Below are 19,714 nucleotides of genomic sequence, written 5' to 3' on the forward strand. Positions count from 1 at the left end.
GAATTTATGTTCACGAAATTTATATACATATATATTATTAATTTTTGCCAGTTAAAAATTGAGATTGATTTACATAGATATCTCATTCATACTGTCATGCAGTCTCTATATACATTAGATCATTATATATTTATATAATGTAGTATGTAATATGAAATATATAATGTAAATAAATATATAATATATATATACACTTAAACTTACACTTAACTGTACTCTATTTACTCTATATCTAATTGTATAAATTTAATCTTATATTTTAATTGCACACTCCCCCTTTGTCATTCGCACAAGTCCACTCCTCCACTCTTTCTCATACATTCATTCTTTCTTCTAATCTCTACAACTATTCTGGCTCACGCTATATTTTACATGAGATTGAAGAAAATTGTAGATGTACATAGGTATATACATATACATAGAAGGGGAGAAGTTTTAATTTCCTTAACCGTGGCACGGGTCACATATCGATTCGCGTGGATAGGTGGGTCAAAAAGGAGGCCCGCGTATAACGACTCCAATTTCCCGCTGCTCGATAAAGATGTCAAGTATGAATATTCATGACTCTCGCCAGCATTAATGCTGATAATTAGCTGCATTGTGGCATTGGCGGCATTGCGCGATTACGCGGGCTCGTTACAAAGATACAAGCTCTGCTTCTCGTTCGCGTCAAGGGCAGTTTGCACTCTATTTTCTCGGCTTACGATCGTCCGTTCTATTTCGTTTGTTTTTCTCGTCTTTCATTTCTTTTTGTTCTCCGCCTTCTCTTTTTTCTTTTTTTCTTTTCCGTCACGTTGTTCGTTCTTTGTCCCGCGCCCCCTTTAGCCGCGTTTACAATTAACGCTCCCGTTTCGAACAGCTACCGGTACTTGCGCAGCCGGTGTTAAATCTACTCGAGCGTGGCAATTCGTCCGCGATACAGAGCCCAGCTTGATCACCAACCACCTGAAAAGAATGGGAAAGAGTCTATGAAACGTTACGCGACTCTTGCCAAGTATATTTCGAACGTATAGTCAAGCTACAGTTGCCTTTTACATAAGTTATCATTGGATTGTTTGCGAAATTTGCAAACTGCATATAATATGCAAACGTATATAAAATATTTAAAATGTAATACTCGTTATAACGTTTAATAGGCGAAATAAATTTCTGCTTAGGTTGCTCATAAGAATACGGATATGTATATTCGTCGAAACAATTCTTAAGAAACTTTTGTAATATTAAAATACGAATTACGATCTTTATTTCTAATTTCGTATACTCGATCTGTGACTAGTTAGTTCTATTTCGAATGGATTTAATAGAGTGTTCGTTAAGTAAGATAGAAAGATATAAAACAGCTATTTTCTCTCTTTTTCCTGATATTAAAAAGTTACACAATCTGCTATAACTCGCGAGCGATATACTTGTAAAATTAGCGGTGCACCAGATAACATAGGAAATGATATGGAATTATCAACCGGAAATATCTTTCCGACTCGGCTGCAAAGATTCGATAACGTTTTTTTCTTTCGATTTTCACACGTTCCTTTCCTATTGTAAAATTCATCGCCTTCTTTACATGGCGTTCATAGTCAATTATCATACAATCTTTAAAATTGTGACTCTCGTTTCATACCCTTTTCAAAGAAATATTCTGAAAGTTTCAGTTTCGTCAGAGATCAAAATTATTATCGAATGATACATTAATACATACAAGTTCGTGCTATTAGGCCCGGTGCAGACAGGCGACTTTTTCCTGCTGCGTTCTCGCTGCGTCATACGTCTGTCCTTGTTTTCCCAGTTAAACATGACGGGGACAGATATACGATGCAGTGAAAATGCAACGTCAAAAAGTCGCTCGTCCGCACCCGGCCTTAGCCTTTACCTCGTAAACGATAGATTTGTAAGAAAAATATTAAATTCATATTTACATTCACGATGCACTGTAAAAAGGTTCGTTAGCAATTTAAGAACATTCATAATTTCTTTAATACGTGCAAGCGAAGAAAAATGAAAGAAGATCTATTCAAACTATTGTATAAAAGATAGTAAAACTTTGTTCTTTCAACTTTGTTCATAAATCTACTATTCGTGAGAAAAACGCGACAAATACTCTGTATATATGAATAATAATATTAACAGTAGTATTTAGAAAAAATTAGAATACGAACAACTTGCATCCGGAAGCCTTAATTTTGGTAATTGCTTAATCGTCACCTTGACGAGCTGCATCGTGTAATCGCTTGGAAACAGGTTGACGTCGATTAAAAATTAGGTCTGTGTTATGGGAGAGACGCGTTCCAGTGAAACTGGTTACGTCAGAGAGCTCAAGACGCGCATCGACACTGGTGAAAGCACTCGGCGAACGTCGTAGTGCCATTCTAGAAATGCGTCTGTACGATTTCAAAGGTCGGAAAAACGGGTGGCGAGCCGCGTCCTCCTTCGACGGTCGCGTTTCACGCGACCAGATCGCGGTACACACGTGCACGTGTACTTTGGCGCCCGTTCTCGGTACTTTTACTTTTACTTTCATCCGGACCCCGACGACACGCTTCGCGAACCAGACAAACCCAAAGGGGACACGAACGCTCGAAATTTCTCTCTCTATAAACAGACTCATCTCGACCCTTTGCTTCGTTAAAAGAGAGTTCTAAAATCGGACAAACGGCCGAGAGTCGAGTTCATTTCGACGAAAATGAAAATGATTTTGCGATCTAACCTACACTATCACCTACGACTAGACTGTGGATGTTTACGCGAATTTACATTTTTGTGAATGCCACTGAGGAGATAAGACTTAAACAAATTCATTTATTTCTAGCGCTAGATATTATAATTAGCCGTATACGAATATTTCAAGTATTTTGTATAGCCTTGTGAATTATGCGTATTCTGTGCATTTTGCCACTTTCAAATTTTCCATAGTTTCCCGACATTTTAACGGATTTATCTTCTTAGCGAATCAACAAATAATACATTTTATCAATTGTTTGAAAATCGATCGACAATGTATTAAAATTTCAAACGCGAAATTCATCGATGTATCTGTTAGTTTGAAACGTTATTGCTTGAGTCAAATATGATACAAGTTTATAAGAATCTATCTGATCTGTATTTTAGAAACTTGAAGTTAGTCCGGCGATAAATAGCTTCACCGGAATGTTTCGTAAATTTTGTTCAAAAATTGTGTCATAACTTGGTTAGGGTTACGTTTATTCTCGTGGATGCCAACATTTCATTGCACATGTATTGGTTATATAAAGGTAACCTTATATATAGTGACGATAAAATAATAATACCCACAGAATGTAGACATTATTTATGAATATGTAATTTTTATTTGTAATTTCTTTTTAATTAAATTACGTGAAAAATAAGCGATACCTTTACTTAGTTAAGCTTTAAAGAAAAAGTGGCCAAATACTTTCCAGTGGTAGTGTAAGAAAATACGACTACGCAATTTTTTCGTATTTTTCCTTCCTCCACGGATCAAAAGCAACCTTACCAGTATCATTCTATCGTCGTAAAATCAAGGTGACAATTTTCGTAATTTTATAATGATCGTATTTCACTCCGAATAGAGTCCTTTCTCGAAAAAATATGACGAGTAACAATGACCATTGTCGTGGATGTCCTCCTGCCCTTGTTAGTCAGAGGTAAAGTATTAGTCCCGTAAAAGTTGACTGTCACTTTTACTTCTGCTATGTACCGTTCCGAGTAGTAAAAATGTTATAGAAAAAGGGATTGCAGCTTTCCCGGGGTTTCGTAAGCGTGGCGGCACGTGGCCGGCACGAATTCGTCGCAATCCCTTGTCGAGTGGATGGGGTCAGTTCCTTCAACGATGTATACACCCTTCCCGACAATAGACCACGTCAACATCTACCTGCTGTGTCGAAATTCACTTGTTGCATTTCCGTTAGAGATTGGGTCCGCTGTTTGCACACAATAAATCACGATTATTCGCACAGTAAGGGGTGCGAAACAGACCTACAGGGCACAGGTGCAAATTTTATCCAAGGTCCCTTCTTTTTTTTTACGCTAGATATTGTTTACCTTGGAAAATGATAGGAAATAATTTTTGAACATCGTAACAACAATAGGAAACGCGTGTGTTAAGCAAAGTGCAAAGTGCAGGCTTACAAATAGAGCGGAGAACGCGGTACCAGAGGACGAATGGAATTTAAATGTGATACCATTCCAAAAAAGTTGTTCGGTATTCATGAATATTCAAGGCTGTGTCTCCGATACATCGTTTAACCTGCTTTACATATTCTTTAGGTACTACCCTTTTTGCGAGCGCATCGTGCATGCGTTTCGAGACATATAGAACTTCTGTACAAGACATTTCGTAATACAATCTTTTCTACGTGGTTACTTCAAGTGATTATGTACAATTGATTCTTGTTGCATTAAGCCGTGTAACTACGTTGAAACTAACCATATCTAAAATGGTTGATTAGTGCGAAAGTATGCTTAGTACACATATTCGAATCTGTGACGATTCAATACCATACGTTTTTGGAAGGAATAATATAATCCTCTGATACCCTGCAAACAGTTATTTCTCATTTCCTGAAGTCTCATTTTCGATATCCGTATTCTTAGTACATTTAATCTTTCGTAGGCAAACCGAGTAGTTGAGAATGTAATTTAAATTTCATTCTACAATTTCTCCAAAAAGAATGTCTATTTTTATTGAGGAATATTTCAAACATTTGGCGTAGTAAAAACATTGATAACTATTTCAGGATAGCTTCAGGATCTTTTCCAAGTCGGAAACAGTAAAATAATAATGTAATAATATAATAATAAATAACAGTAAAAAAACATTCGGACATAACCAACCCAGTTTGCTTACGGAAGGTTAAATAACATGTAAATTACACGCGTAGCGTGAATGATGGCAAACTTCCTTAATAATTCTTCGCTTCTTTTTACAATATCATCCGGTGACTTCGAAAGCGATCCTCCAATATAGACACGCGACCTTCTTCACTTTCTTCGGTCCTCTCGTGACTCGTGACTTCGGTTCTCTCCATGGGACTTGGGCTGTATTTTTACTTGTCGTCAGTTTACTTATTTACCCGTGACATCTCAGTCAAATATTCCTTGTTTGTTTATTGCCAGTCTGGCCGAGGACACGCGCCTCTTATCCTCGTTGTCCCTATTATGCAACAATCGACAGTGTTGTCCCAACTCTCACCAAGAGCGAAGAAAATCCGGTTTCCTCGCTTTCCTGCAGGAATTTATGGCTCGTCCGTCGTTCTACCTGTTGTTAATGGAAAGCCGGATAATTAGTCTCTCTCTCTCTCGTCTACCTGTGAAAATCCCGTGACGAAATTACGTTGGTTACCTGTGACCGTTGTTTGTCCGAAAAGGTGTCGATTAACATTGCCATTCTATTCTCGTGATTGAGCTGGGATTTATGATAATTAGCGACGGATAATGAGCGTACGGAAGGTGGAATGAGTGAGTCATTAGCGGACTTTACGGATTGAAGAGCAAATGTATACATACGGAATCGTTACTGAGACTATAACTCGCACCAAGCTCCGAATCAACATTTGTTTTTTCCACGATTTCAATTAGATAACGATTTTACGTTTCACGAATTCTGTTTCTCCTGCGTCCCTGTTTTTCTCCGAGTAAATTGATCCTGGAATTAGATAAAAATATTGTTTGTTTTAGTAACGAGAAATTTAAGTTTTGTAGAATCAGAAAATATTTAAATTATAAATTTGGAAAAATAATGCAGCATAATATTTATCCAAGAACAAATGCTTTCTAAAGCTTCTTTAAAAGATTCCGATTTTTAAGAATTAAACAAATATTTGAGATACACACGTACGTGTTTATAAAAAAAAAAAAAAATAAGAGATCGCGTTTATTCAAGAACAAAGTATTATATTCCTTTTCAAATAGAATTCTAGAAATATTTTGAATTACGTTATTCGGTTATTAGAAGACAGCCTTATACTATTTTTGCACCAGTTGTATATTTCATATAAATAAATACGTACCAATCTTTTCCACCAATTTTCTTCGAATAATATAAAGAAACGAGATATCATCGTTGTAATTGTTCCTCGTAATAGTGGTGCCGATTTTACGGTCTGGTTGTTCGTCACTTTTTATACGTGTACCAATTCGGTAGCGTTTGCCGGTGTGTGTTTGATCGTGTGCACGTTATTCTACTGCTATACGTACACTCCCACGCCACGTTAAGACGATGGGTCGTTTCTCCTCCACGGCGGTCGCTATTGAATCGCTTGACCCACTTTGATAAACTCGCATTGGAATAACTCAATAACACCCAAGCCGAGCCAACAACAATAATTATTATTCAACGTCCCCAGCGGGCTACAACACCGGTACAGATACGTTGGCGAATTTATCGGTGCCGAACCTTCATCCCTCGCGTCCACGTCACCTTTTACCCTCTTGTATCGTAATCATGGCACGATCGAATTCCGGTTTTTCGAATTCCACTGGTTTTACAAATCAGTTTCAGCTATGCTGCTCATCTTATTAAAGTGCGTTTATTACTTTTAATTGTATGGAATTACATAATTCATTGACAAGACCTAAAATAGTTATAACTAGACTGTAAATGTTTATGTACATTGAAATTTTTATAGACGCAACAATTAAGCATACATTGTAAAGAGAAATTAGGTTTGGTCTTTAAATATTACGACAGGTGTATCGCTTTGCATATTTTCTTATTGCATATATTCTTTCTTATCGTGCTCACTCTTATATTATGTGTATCGTCTATATTACGTTATGTTATTGTACATTACAATTTTCCATAATAAAATAAAATTGCATAAACGTTCGCAGTCTAAGTATAACAGATTTATTTCTGTATATGTAATAAGTATAACAGATTTATTCTTAATGTGCCCTTTTTAAAGTAATTGTAAAAACCATTTTTTTCTGTAGCACCGTATTACAAATTGTATTATTGGATCGTAAGTCTTCGTGTTATGATCACCGTTACTAAATGTATGCCGTTGGAAATATCCCAGCTCGCATTCCCGGTGTATTAGTAACGGCTATTATTCCGTTATTACCGATTTATTGCGAGTACATATAATTGCAATATAACACGCTTGCATAATTTCATTGTACTTGCAAATGCAAAGCAAGACGTATTTGAATGCGCGCTCGAGTCGCGTCTACGCGGTCCGACTTCGAAAAGTAGACCATATAAGTGTACATATCTCGCATCGCCAAATTGCTTCTCCTAACTTGTGGCGCCCTCCCAATGGTATCAACATCTAAAAGCTTGCCCAAAGGATCGCATATAAGAATTGCTATCCGTACTACTGGGCGCATGCGCGCGACATTCAAAGTAGCCGGGGTGTTAAAATGTTTAGCATCGCGGAAACGTTCGATTTATTCAGCCATGCGCGTTGAATAGGCTGGTGTAATAGTTTTAAGAGAAGGGAACCATCTTTCTAACTTTTGTTTACCTCTATCGATATAGTTTGGTAAATTTACGAGCGTTCGATACGCAAACGACAACGTTCTCCGTTTCTTCGATCGATTTCTTAGGTCACAGATTCGATCTTGTCCGATATAAATTTGTTTACGCCGAAAAGACGAAATCCTGGTGGATTTGTAAGCTTATATTGGAAGATCAGATCGTACTTACATAAACGTCGTCAAATAATAGTCGATGAAGCGTGTATAGTCGACGCCGACATTCCTTAAGCTTTCACGAATAACCCTTCAAGGGTATGACCTAATTCCTTAGGAAAATTCATTTACTCGTTGCGCGATACTTTGGCGTCAGCTTAATTTTCAAACGTAATTAAGGATCATTGATTCGAGCGGAAGAGGCGCGCTCACACCTTTTATAATTCCCGCGATCGCCGCACCACGGCGTTGGTCTCGTTTCGATCAGTCGCTAAATTTAGCACTCGGGTAATATTTCTCTGGAACTTGTGCGTGCAAAAATTTCGTTTGGGAATGCAATAATGAGAGGAAGTGACTCGTTTCTTCTCCTCGGCTAAACACTGAAAATAAGAAAACACGATTCACCGTAGTGTTTGGCCGCGGCGTTACACGGATCTCGCGATCAACGCATCGAAATCGAAAGTCTTATCATAGATCGTAAGATACTGGGCGTCCGTGTTTCCATCGATCACCGCGCCTTGGCGCTGATCGCGCTTATCACCGAAATTACCTCTCTCTTTTATACGTCGTATAGTTCTCCCCCCTCCCTTTCTCTTTTTCAATTCGACAACTCGTCCATGTCTCCATATGTCCGTCGATTCGTTCGTTCATTTGTTCGCTCGTACGTTTCTCGTGCCAGTTATGATGAATTCGATTGGGTAATACCGACGCGCCGCGGCGAGGCACGAGAAGTGACGCCACGGGACACGGTCTGTGGTTTTTAATACGCGTCCTACTTTCTGCTATCTTTCCCGGCGTCCGTGCGAGAGAACGAGCGAGCGCCGTCGGGCGAGCGAGCTAGCGCGATCGCGCGTGCATCATCCTTCCCCTCGCCCTTTGTCCCGCATGCCGCCATCCTGTCACTCTCCCTATCACTCTCTCTCTCTTCTTTCTGTTCAACCGCGTACTGCTCGGTACACGTTTGCAACCGAAGAAGCATGATGTGATTGGCGCGTGTCAGGACTTCCCCCTCTTCCCTCTTGCATCCTTCTTCTTTTTCTCGCGACTCATACTTCTGCCACGTTTACGACTTCGCGCCTGTACTTCCCCCCTCCACTACACCCTCTTTGCCTCCCTCTACCAGTAACCACGACGCCCTCGAGAGGAACCACGGAGCTACCAGTACGTATGTATGTACCGCGATATTAACAAACAGCACAGAAACGACACGGACAGCGAATAGAGTCGCGTGAACATCGCGAGACAAAAGAGACGCACGTATCGCTGCCGCGGGGAGAAAGAGGGAGACGGAGAGCGAGAGCGCGAGATAACGCGCGACGCGCGGCACGGCGAGTTGCACAGCTAGAAGGACTGAAATTGAAAGTGGTCGTCCCACTGGCCCACTGACCTGATTACCCACTGACAATGACACGAATCCTTGCCTCCCACCGGGCTCACCCTTCCCCACTATTCCTCCCGCCCTCCTCCCCTACCCTCCTTCCCACCCGCCCTCCCTCCGCACGTCCGTGCGTCCTACTCCCTCGGTCGCGTGTACGTGGACGCAGCAGCGCCTTCTCGCACCTCTCCCGCGCACTCGGCGCAGGCGTCGCGTCGTCCCGCGTTATAGCGCGAATCCGGCGAGGACGCGATGCTTTTTATCTCTTTGAGGGATATATCGATGTGATTGTTACGTGGCGCATGCAAACACAGGGTGCTATTGGAAATAAAGGCCATCCGAGACGCTGCGCGTAAACGCCGCTCCCGAAAGGCGTCAAGGTACGCCTAGACGCGTCTTATCTTCTTCTATACATTTCTTTTTTATTATTATCGTCCTTAGTTTGCGAACACGATGTTGAATGACCAATATGGATAGCACTTATCTAAATGTAGATTTTTAGTAATAAGAATAACGATGAAAAATAAATTCGTGGGGTCGTTAGGTAGATAACAATCGGTGGTAATTGATAAAACGAAGCGAAACCGGTGAAAAGCGGATTGTATCGCGGTTACATCTTAATCGATATTAACTGAGAAAATACTGTAATATAGGTTGGCAAAAGGCGACTCAGATCGTTAGATAAATTTCGATCGGTGCTAACAGGGAAAAGAAGGAGCGGCGTAAAACAAACGGCCGGTTTCTTTGGCGCGTAAGAAATTGAAAGATCCGAGGGGCAGTTAGAAACTCGTAAAAACGCTCGTAGCCTGTCTTTTTTGTCACCTGTGGATTTCTCAGACTCGGTCGCAGTATTACCACGACCGTTACCTCTTGCGCAATCCTCTTCTCCCTCGCGCTCGCCTCGACGAAAGAAACGAACGACACGCGTTACAAAATGATACTCGTTGGTGCTGGACTCGTCGCGTGAATTCGCCCTCGACGCGTTTCAATAACTTTCTAATGATTTATGCAAGCGAATCGCGCCGGCTACGTGAAACGACTGGCTAACGGCGCGACGTTCTCGTGGTTCGAGCGCAGCTCGTCAGCGAACCGTTTCCGTACAACCGTCATAAAATGGAACGCAATTTAAATGCGGCGTAACCTCATTGAGCCGCGCGCCAGCTGATTCTTGAAGTCACTATCACTTGGTCATGGTCCACGATCTAAACCGCATTACACATCCTCTCCAGCCTAGCGTGTTGGTCTTCCCCGTGGCCTGCTTCAATGCCAGCCTCGAACTTTCCTTTTCCCCTACGAATCGGGAGAAGAAGCGAGAATAAAAACCGTGTTCCCGGCGTCCCACGCTTAGCAAGCTCGTATTAAGTCTCATTCCCTTCCAGTTAATTTCCTCGGCATGTTTCCTGTTCGACTCGTCTTACAACATACGTACTTATATGCATAATAACCGGAGTTCACCGAAACTTCCTTTGAATCTCGAACCTTTCTTCTAATAGACTTAAATGGAAATGATTGTCATATCGAAAAATTTCCATTGTTTATTATCATTCGTTGATTTACGATCAGCGATTCCTTTAGTTACTAGTCGCATTACGATCAATTTAATCTTCGCAAGGGCGAATTTGTTAGAACTAAGAGGAGATAATTACTACTGTTCTATTTGTTTAAGATATATCTATTTATATGTGCTAAATGAGAATGAGAATATTGTACAATAATTTTGCATGGGGACAAATACAAACTTTGTAACTAGGAATCGTTGTTATTACAATGGAAACTGTATTGCATCAAAGAATCTATTGCAAATCTACGTTATTTACGTATACCAACAACTTACAATTACATGGAACACAAGTAAAAAATGTTAGATGTTCCCAAAAGAAATTTCCACGGTAATTTGTATAGAGCACGCAGCTAAATTCCTATGACATAAAAATAGTGCTTTATCTAATAATATTAATAATAAAATATAATTTATTTAATAATATAATATAATAAATAAATTCTATTATAACACTAAAAGAATTAAGTAAAAATAAAAATAAAATTCACACATATAGTACGTTATACAACATACCAATATTTCTGAAAAAATTCGTTAAAAGAAAGAAAAGAAAAAAATGCTGATCGAGCAGAGTGATTTCTATGGGACAAATGAAAAATTCCCTAGACGAGGAGAACTTGGGGCAATTATACGGTTCCCTTCGATCACGAGCGATATAAATAACTCACGTAGCCTGAGCACGTGTTAATTAAGGCCTGTTGGGAACGTACAGGCCCCAGATATGTCTCCGGCAGGCCGTTTCGAGACTCGGCCCAGGCCTTCTCCACTCTCGCTTTCGGTGCGAAGGAGGCGCTTTCGGCAGGCTTTCGCAACCCTTTTCCCAACCCAACCGGCTCGAAAACATATACACGCGCTCTCACGTATCTTTCGCCTCGGTGCTACGTGTGTGGCTGGCCGTCTGACTGGCTGGCTGGTGTGTCCGTTGCCGAGCGGCTCTCGCACCCGCCTACTTTCGCTAGTTTGCGTAAGAAATGTATACGTACCCAGTTAGCTAATGTACCTCGCGACACACGATATCTAAGGATTCCAGACGATTTTCCTCTTCCCCTTTAGATTTCCCCTCTCTCCTTTATCGAATCGGCAAACATTTTCTTATCATATTCATTAATTTCGTTTCTTTTTCTGCCTCTGAATTCGAATATCTTCTAGTGAAGGAATTCGAAAAGTTGCGAAACGGTGGATCTCGCGCGAAAGATCTTTTATCGAATTGATTCTCGATCGATGGAAAACAATTCGATTAAATAAAAGAAGGAACACGTTTGAAACGAGAAGTATGTCGTAACGTTGATATCGTCGGTCTCAAATATTTCCTCAACTGATTTTTACGGTCTACTAAAAATCTTTTCGAACGTTTGAACACCGTGGAACGTATTATCTTGAGTAACGTAACTTTCATCCTCGTCCGTTTGACTCGAACCGGGTACCAGGCTCTCGGTATATATTTGACAATACGTGACTTCCCAGACGGAGATTACGTAAAAGCAGAAATTCATCGTAATATCCTCGGGCCTTCAAACAGCGAAACTATCGGGACTTTCTCGTTCCAAAGATCCTGGCCAGCCGAGTAGCAACCAGCTATGGCCAATTTTCGGGTTAAACGGATTTCGCTTTGGTCGAAAGTGAAACTGCTCTGCTCCTTCGAGCTGTAATCTGTGCTCGTAAAAATCGTATCGTCCTCTAATTACATCGTACTATCTTTCTTTCTTTCTTTCGTCCCATCAGTTTCTTTATATTCTCTGGTTGTTCGCGACCAGTAGAACTCGCAACAAGAGCAGCTTATCATTTCCAAGAAGAAGAGTCACGATGTTCGTGAAACGACGCCTCGGAACGATATACGACGTTAATACGGTAAACGTATACCATACGATAATGATTAGTCTTTATGCTGGTCGAAGGATGCATCGAGCCTTTGCAGAAGACTTTGCGTGCCGTGCAAACACAGTCGTTTCCTCGAAGGTCCAACGCGAATCGCGGATAGCCCTGGCACAACGTACAGGCAATTAATGGTCTTCCCGTTTGAAAATCGAAGGACACTCGAGCGCGGACGGCCTCGCGTCGGGACGCTTTCCGTGAGTGTTGCGTATACCACGCTTTAAATACACCACGCACTATCACCCCATCCATTCCATTTCAATGGAGGTCACCCGGTAGCTTAAGTGGGTCTCGACCACTTGGTTAGTGTGTCATGGCATACTCGTTGCTGAATAAACTTAATCTCAATACCGGCGTTAATAAGTCAGCCGTTGCAGACTCACGCGAGTCCTTTTCCTTTCTTTTCACTCTCTATTTCTTTCTCTTTATACCCCTCCCACGATTTGCGTTACACGCGTGTGCGTTTATAATTATCCAGATAGCGTAATAGATGGAGAAGATACGACGAGATTGTATAATAGATTAAGAATCATAAGTATAAACGAAGTATAGTTTCCGACATTCTACAAACATTGTCCGGCATCTGACGATGTTGACTTCAAACTATCATTTTGTCTTTTTTTGTTCTTTTTGTAAACAGTATGTGGTTTAATTTTTAATAGCTAAATTACATTTTACTAACGTCCGTTGATCAATAAGCGACAACAAAATCTTAACACATTAAACGTACGATTGACGTTACGTACTTAACGCGTGACGTTACTAACACTTTACACTATGAGGGTCGTAAGAGAAGAATTCCAAGAATCATTAATTGAAATGAATATAAGAAATTCTTCTTTCCTCGGAGTTACTGATAATTCTTCCGTGTGAATTTACCTCAGCCACAAAGGAACATAAAAGTACCTCGATGTTATTAAAGCGACTATCTATACGTTAATATCGTACACTTTTAATAGAACGTTACAAACATAGATGTTTATAATCCGAGAACTAAGGAGTTTCTCTACAACATATATACTACATAGACTACATTGATAGATATCGTTAATAAGCGCTTTAATTTACAATCTCGCTATATCGATTACCACACGTCGACCGAACTTCCCATTATTAACCGCAACGAAGAAGATATCAGTGGATTGGTCCGACTGATCGAAGGTATTTCGTAAAATATGGTAGATTTGGCTTTCATAATATTCTCTATCGTCCACCCCGGTGCGTTTTATTTCTTATCCAACCGATTCAATTGCGTGACCACAATGACCCCATTCTGCGATCGATTTCGTGACACCGCGATTTTTCAAATCCGGAGACGATTGACTATGGAACACATCGAGGACTCTATATTTAAATGCGAGCTTAAGATAGATAACGTTCACGGGCGCCACGTGAATCGGTTCCGAGATCGAATGACTCAACGTTTCTATTATTTATCCGTTTTTTATTACATGCGACTCACGATTCGTGAATTCATTCGACAGAACGTCTATATGGTCATATGATTCTTGTATCGGCTCTTTATGCTTGACAAATTTTTATAACGATCAACCTGTTGGTTGCTGGTTGAAAAGTTGCTCTTTTACAGTGAAATTCATCGAAACCAAGCATTTTATTTCGTTAAAACGGTTATACATTTTTTTTTTGTAAATTTTCCATTTTCCATGCTTTATTGATAGAAACAGTACAGGCAACAATTTTCACGTTATCAACGTGCGTATGTGGTGGCAGTGGGATAGAGGAAATTCTACGCAGGTTAGTACTAACGAACGTACCAACTTATCGTTGGTTTTCTAAAGTTTCTTTTAACCAAAGGCAACTTTAAAAATCGAGAGCAGAGCAAACTTACGGGCAAGATAAAATAAAGTTGAAACAAACTCACGGTAGGTCTATCAAAGGACGTGCATAGGAAACTTTTACCATTTCAATATCTACTTTACTAATATACTACCGTGCTTCGATTATTAAACTTGCTCTCATGAAAAGTAAATGCCCTGGCATTTACCTGAGCTAAAGAAACCATTCATATACGACCTAATATTTGCAAAAGAAACTTCATTTTCCATGCTCTTGCACATTGTCCCAGTTTCACCGCCGGTCAATGTAATTCTTTTTCTACTCTGTTCTTTTTTTCCTCTCTTATAACTTTGTCACGCGGTTGCTTCGCGAGATTGTCACGACTATCGAACTCTGTTCGAACGCGAAATAACGTATCGATGCCGGTTTTTGCGACGCGTCTGTGGCAATCAGCGTGTTCAGGAGCGTGCGATATCTGCGAAATGGATCGAATCGATCGGGCCCAAGGTCGGGCAAGCATCGAAAACCATGTCGAAGATATTCGGTTGTGTCGTGAAATTTCCTCCCGTTAAACTCTGCCGCCTTGAAGTCGAATTTTTGCTCCTCGGCTGTCGGTTCGTCGGGTCCTTGAGAGCCTGTGTATACGCAACGCACGCCACCAACCACGAATATAGTTTTGCTCGCCACGTATGGAAGCCGTTGATAATTTTTCACTCTTAGCCTGGGTCATGGTCTGAATGAAATTCAGATTACCATCATGGTATTATCGTATCGCCAGCAGATCGGAAACGTTATCGTGTTTTTGCTGTACCTCGCGGAAAATAAACCGCGATACCGCAACAGTTTCCGCGTTCGCTTTTTCTTTCGTTTTTTTCCTTCTCGATATCTGTTCGACAATAACATACGGCTGCCGTGAAAAAGTAAAGAAGGCGGAAATTCCTTTCGATCGATTGCTTATCTTCGATGTTTCGTTTGCGTAAAACACGTAAATATGTATTTTAAACGTTTAGTTAAAAGGTATCTGTGTTAGAAGATCTATCGTCGTACGAAATGCATATTGTACGCTGTGGCGCTCTCATACAGGTTTCGTGTATTAAATCGTCTAATTAACTTCCGAGGGATCTGGTCGCAGTTTCAAGGTTTCGCAAGCTTTCAAGATTCGTCTCACGACGCGGGTTATATCTTCTCGTTGATCCGAGACGAAACTTCGTTGGTATGGTTGAGACGACAAGGGTCCACTTCGTCATGTGTCGTAACAGGTTGCGTCCCTTCGAGGTGGCATCGATCGAGTCTCGGCTCGTCGATGGAAGCGTGGCCGTGCACGGCGCACACTAGAGGAAACGGTTCTCGCGGCGGGTATAGCGAAGCGGAGAAGGCTAGAAACGGTCAGGGAGAGACGGATTACCGGTGGATAAGAATGTATGTCTAGTTTAGTAGGCAAGTAGGTCGCCAGGGAAACCAACGCTGGGTTACGCAACGTAGTTCCAGTGTTATACAACTATTGACTCACCGGATTAACAAGTAGGCTGGGTGAAAACGAAAGCCGAGTGCCCGGGCTGCCTTTTCTCTCTCGGTCCCGTTTCTCTTTCCGTCTTGCTCGGGCCCACGGTCTCGCTTTCGCCTCCGGGACTATGCTATAGCCGCTATACACCAAGCGTAGGCACGCGTTTACCGTGTATCATATCGAGAAAACATTTTTTCCAAACAGCACTTTGACGATTTTATGAAATTCGAGGCGATTGCACGAACTGCTATCGCGATACGATATTGGAGTGGCTGATGAAATTATTCGAACGCTTCTACAAACGAATATACCGTGCATGTTATGCGAAACATTTTGAAATTTCGTTGGATATATTCATAAGAATTTTCGAAGGTAAAATGCGTTCAAATACTTTCATGGATACTTCATAGAATGAAATTCATAATATAGTTTTTGAGAAAGAAGTTATTGGGTTTGTTAAAAGAGTTTTCAAATACAACTTTGACTATAGGATAGTCCTGCAATGAAAACTAAAATTGGACTGTCCTTGTATCTTCAATAAATTATACTTAATATCTACAATAAAGATACCTGTTACTGTATATTCGATAATTACAAAGAAAAACTACGAATTTTCTATCTATTTATGAGATCACTGCGTTACGAAATTAATTAAATTAAAATTAATAATTAATTAACAATAAATATTTTGTTCGATGATATTTATTTCCTAAAGATCCTTACAATTAAAGAATCGAGCTGCAATACCGCAGCTTTTAATATTCCCCCAAATTATATTGCGATAATAAAATAAAATAAAAAAAGAGACTAATTTTTAACGAAAATCATCGGGACCTAGAACCAGAAACGATCGAGTTTTGGGTCGTCTGGCCCGCGTTGCAACGCTATCGATCAGGTAGCAGCAAGTAGCCGGCAACGTCATAATCGCGGCGTTAGCGTGGGATACGTATCTCTGACGCAAGTGCTCGGCATCGCGTACTCTTTTCTTTCTCGTGTATTCTTTTTCTCCTTCTTTTTTTCTCTCTGCGAGGGCAGTCGGAGGAAAAGAATCAGGCCAGAGAGTCTCGTCAAGCGAATTTCTTTCTAGCGGGGGAACACGCGAGCCACGGTGCTATGCAAATCGCGGCACAGAAATCACCGTTGCCACTGAATTACCCGAACGGTTTGACTCGAGTGTCTGATCTAAAAATAACATCCACTTAACGCCGTGCCGTTTTAACGAGATCGCTTCACGAGACAATCGACGCAGACGTGTATACTCAGTGGAGGGCAGGATCCAGCCGATGCTCGTCCGTCACGCTGCCAAATCAAAAGGTTTTCACCCGCGAAATTTAGATCTGGACGAGCAAATGTTGGGGATCTTGGAATTACCAAGAAGACGTTATCTTATATCGCAATGATCCCTTCAAAGTAATAACCTTTAGCAATTATACGGAAATCTCGCCATTACCAAGAACATTGTCATAACGACGATAATAACGGAATTAGAAAATGCTATTTTATTTTGCAATGGTCGCCTCAAAGTGATTTGCCTTTATTGCAATTATGCGTACATCGTTATCGTTAGGTAGCAATGTTTTCTTGCTCGTGGAAGCATTTCTTGTGAACATTGTTAGAGAACATTTCCGCGTCGTTATTCGCATCTTCCGCTGTTTCAATACAGTGAATTGTTAATAAGATTTTTAGGTCAGGTTCGTTCGAACAAGCGAGGAACGAGTCGAGGATGAAGATGCTTTTAGGAATGATCGAGTCGTGAGAATGTGAGATGCATTAGGATCTCAATGAACAGAAATTGTTCGGTCTTTTATCACCAGTTTTCAGAATACGTTGAAATGCTTCAAGTTCCTCGCAAGTAAAGTTATATTATATAAGCTATTACGAAATGACCATCAAATATTTAAAATCGAACCAAGTAAAATAAAGACGTCGCAAAGAAAATGACAAAGCGTCAGCTTTTTCCTTCTTCTTTTCATGTTCGAAATGATATACGTAAATAAGACACTTTGACTAAGAAGGGGAATATCGTTGTCCCTAACGATACCAAACGCGGATTAAAAATACTGAAAATATACAAATAATTATCCTTGGGAAAAAAATTACTTTTGTTTTGCTAGGAACACGCTTACACGCCTACAGTCGAAATATTTTACGACGAAGTCTCTCGTATATTCTCTTACTCATTGGGAATCGCGCCGATGACTTTCAATTTCTGTTCCACGGGACTCGAAAACCAGTTTTCGCTATCTTCCCTCATTAAGGCCGATGGCTCGTCACCGGACTCTCGACTCTCGATGTTCGTTTCATATCGAGACGGTCGGATCGAAGGTAATGCAGCTTGCGCGATATGTAGCGTTCGCTAACATTACCGACCTGCCTCAAACGCGCGGCAAGGCGAGTCTCGACTTGTTGAGGACGCGGTATGTAAACTGGAACACTTATGTCATGGAAAACGGTGTTCCCGCTGTGGCTGACGCACGTCGCAAAAAATCACACCTACTACGTCGCGCTAATACTCTAAAGAAAGGACAAGTAAGAAAAAGAGTAAGGAATATATTACACTCTTCTGAATACATACAACTCAATCTTCGTTCACGCTATCTTTAGCCACGTTAACATTCTGAGGACTTTGAGCGTGGTTGGAAAAACAGATCTCGTAGAAACCTCACGCAGAGAGAAGTAACGTGGACCGTTGCTAATGAATATCATCTCTGTTACGTACATAAGACCTCTTGATAGGATATACAGTCGTGGACAAAAATAAACGGATAGATAACGGAAGTATACTGAGTTACCGTGTGTTTCGTTAAACTTTGTTTCTACGAACATGTAAATACTAGTTTAGATTATTTAAACGACCTATGTATTATACGGATGTATAACAAATAAAACCTGACACTAACCCGGTACTAATTTGATTAACAAATACAGCATAGATTCGTGCATCAAGAAGAAGGGAGCCTTTCAGACGAAAATATTCGACATATGTATCGTTTTTCTTTTTTAATATTTTCAAACGATGTAACGCGCGTTTTATTCATTTTCTAAGTAAAATCAAGTAAAGAAAGTTTTTCGATCTTCTTCGTGGCAGATGGTAGGAAACGTAAAAATCCTGTCGCATCGTACGTATTAAAATTCATTGATACCTACTTCTACTATCTGTCCACTTATTTTTGCCTACGACTGTAAGTATCCGCGAGCGTATAGCGTTATACATATGTATGCAAAGTATCGTATAAACGGAACAACGGCGCAGCCGTGTTCGACGGTTTATCGCGTTAACCCGTTTTCGAGAGAAAGAATGAAAAGCGGTCGTACGAGGGTCGATAGGTTGTGACGAGGGTGGGGCAAGATTGAAGTAGTCTCGAGATGACCAACGACAAAAAAAAAAAAAAAAAGGAAAATAGAGAAAGCTCGAGAGTCGTACAATTAGGAAACTAGGTAAGAGTTACAGGGCATAGTTAAGTAGTCGGAAGAGTGTTTCGTAGTACCGCGGCCGGTATTACCAAAGAAGCTGTAGAGGATGGTTAGTGAAGTGTTCATTTAAATGACGAGATAACTCGCTGTTGTAACCGTCAAATATATTTTAAAATGATAAATAAATTAATACAGACAATATTCTCTGAGACGTTCACATTCGCCAAAGACAGTGTAAATCGCTAATAAGATCGCTGATAACTCGTTGGTAACTGATAGATGCTCAACTGCTTACGATCGTGTCCGTTTATTTATGTTGGTCGGGGGAGAGCCGGAAAATTCGAATTCGTCTTCGTTTGACGATTGCACGTAGCGGCGACATTGTTTTATTATTACATTACGTGTATCCTAACGATATTGATACTCCGAGGCAAAACAGCAATATGATTTGAATTGTCTTGTAGCTCATGTGTCGCTACAAAGCTGTCCCAAGTTCGTTCCCAATCCGAAATAGTGAAATCGAGTCCCAAGCCCGTTGCGTAAGCAGGACATACGAATGCTCGTT

At 40.6% G+C, this 19,714-nt stretch overlaps 1 long non-coding RNA gene across 1 annotated transcript; it reads right to left on the reverse strand.

Annotated features, from left to right (window-relative positions):
• Nucleotides 1-3,229: 3,229 nt before the first annotated feature.
• Nucleotides 3,230-8,630, reverse strand: LOC117233163. The gene is made up of 3 exons (XR_004493272.1): nucleotides 6,003-8,630; nucleotides 5,500-5,638; nucleotides 3,230-5,300 (listed from the first exon to the last, which is right to left on the reverse strand). It is a non-coding gene; the product is annotated as an uncharacterized LOC117233163 (long non-coding RNA).
• Between the last annotated feature and the right edge of the window lie 11,084 nt (nucleotides 8,631-19,714).

The sequence above is a fragment of the Bombus vosnesenskii genome, unplaced genomic scaffold, assembly GCF_011952255.1.
Source record: "Bombus vosnesenskii isolate JDL3184/JDL3185 unplaced genomic scaffold, Bvos_JDL3184-5_v1.1 scf7180000013295, whole genome shotgun sequence".
Lineage (NCBI taxonomy): Eukaryota > Metazoa > Arthropoda > Insecta > Hymenoptera > Apidae > Bombus > Bombus vosnesenskii.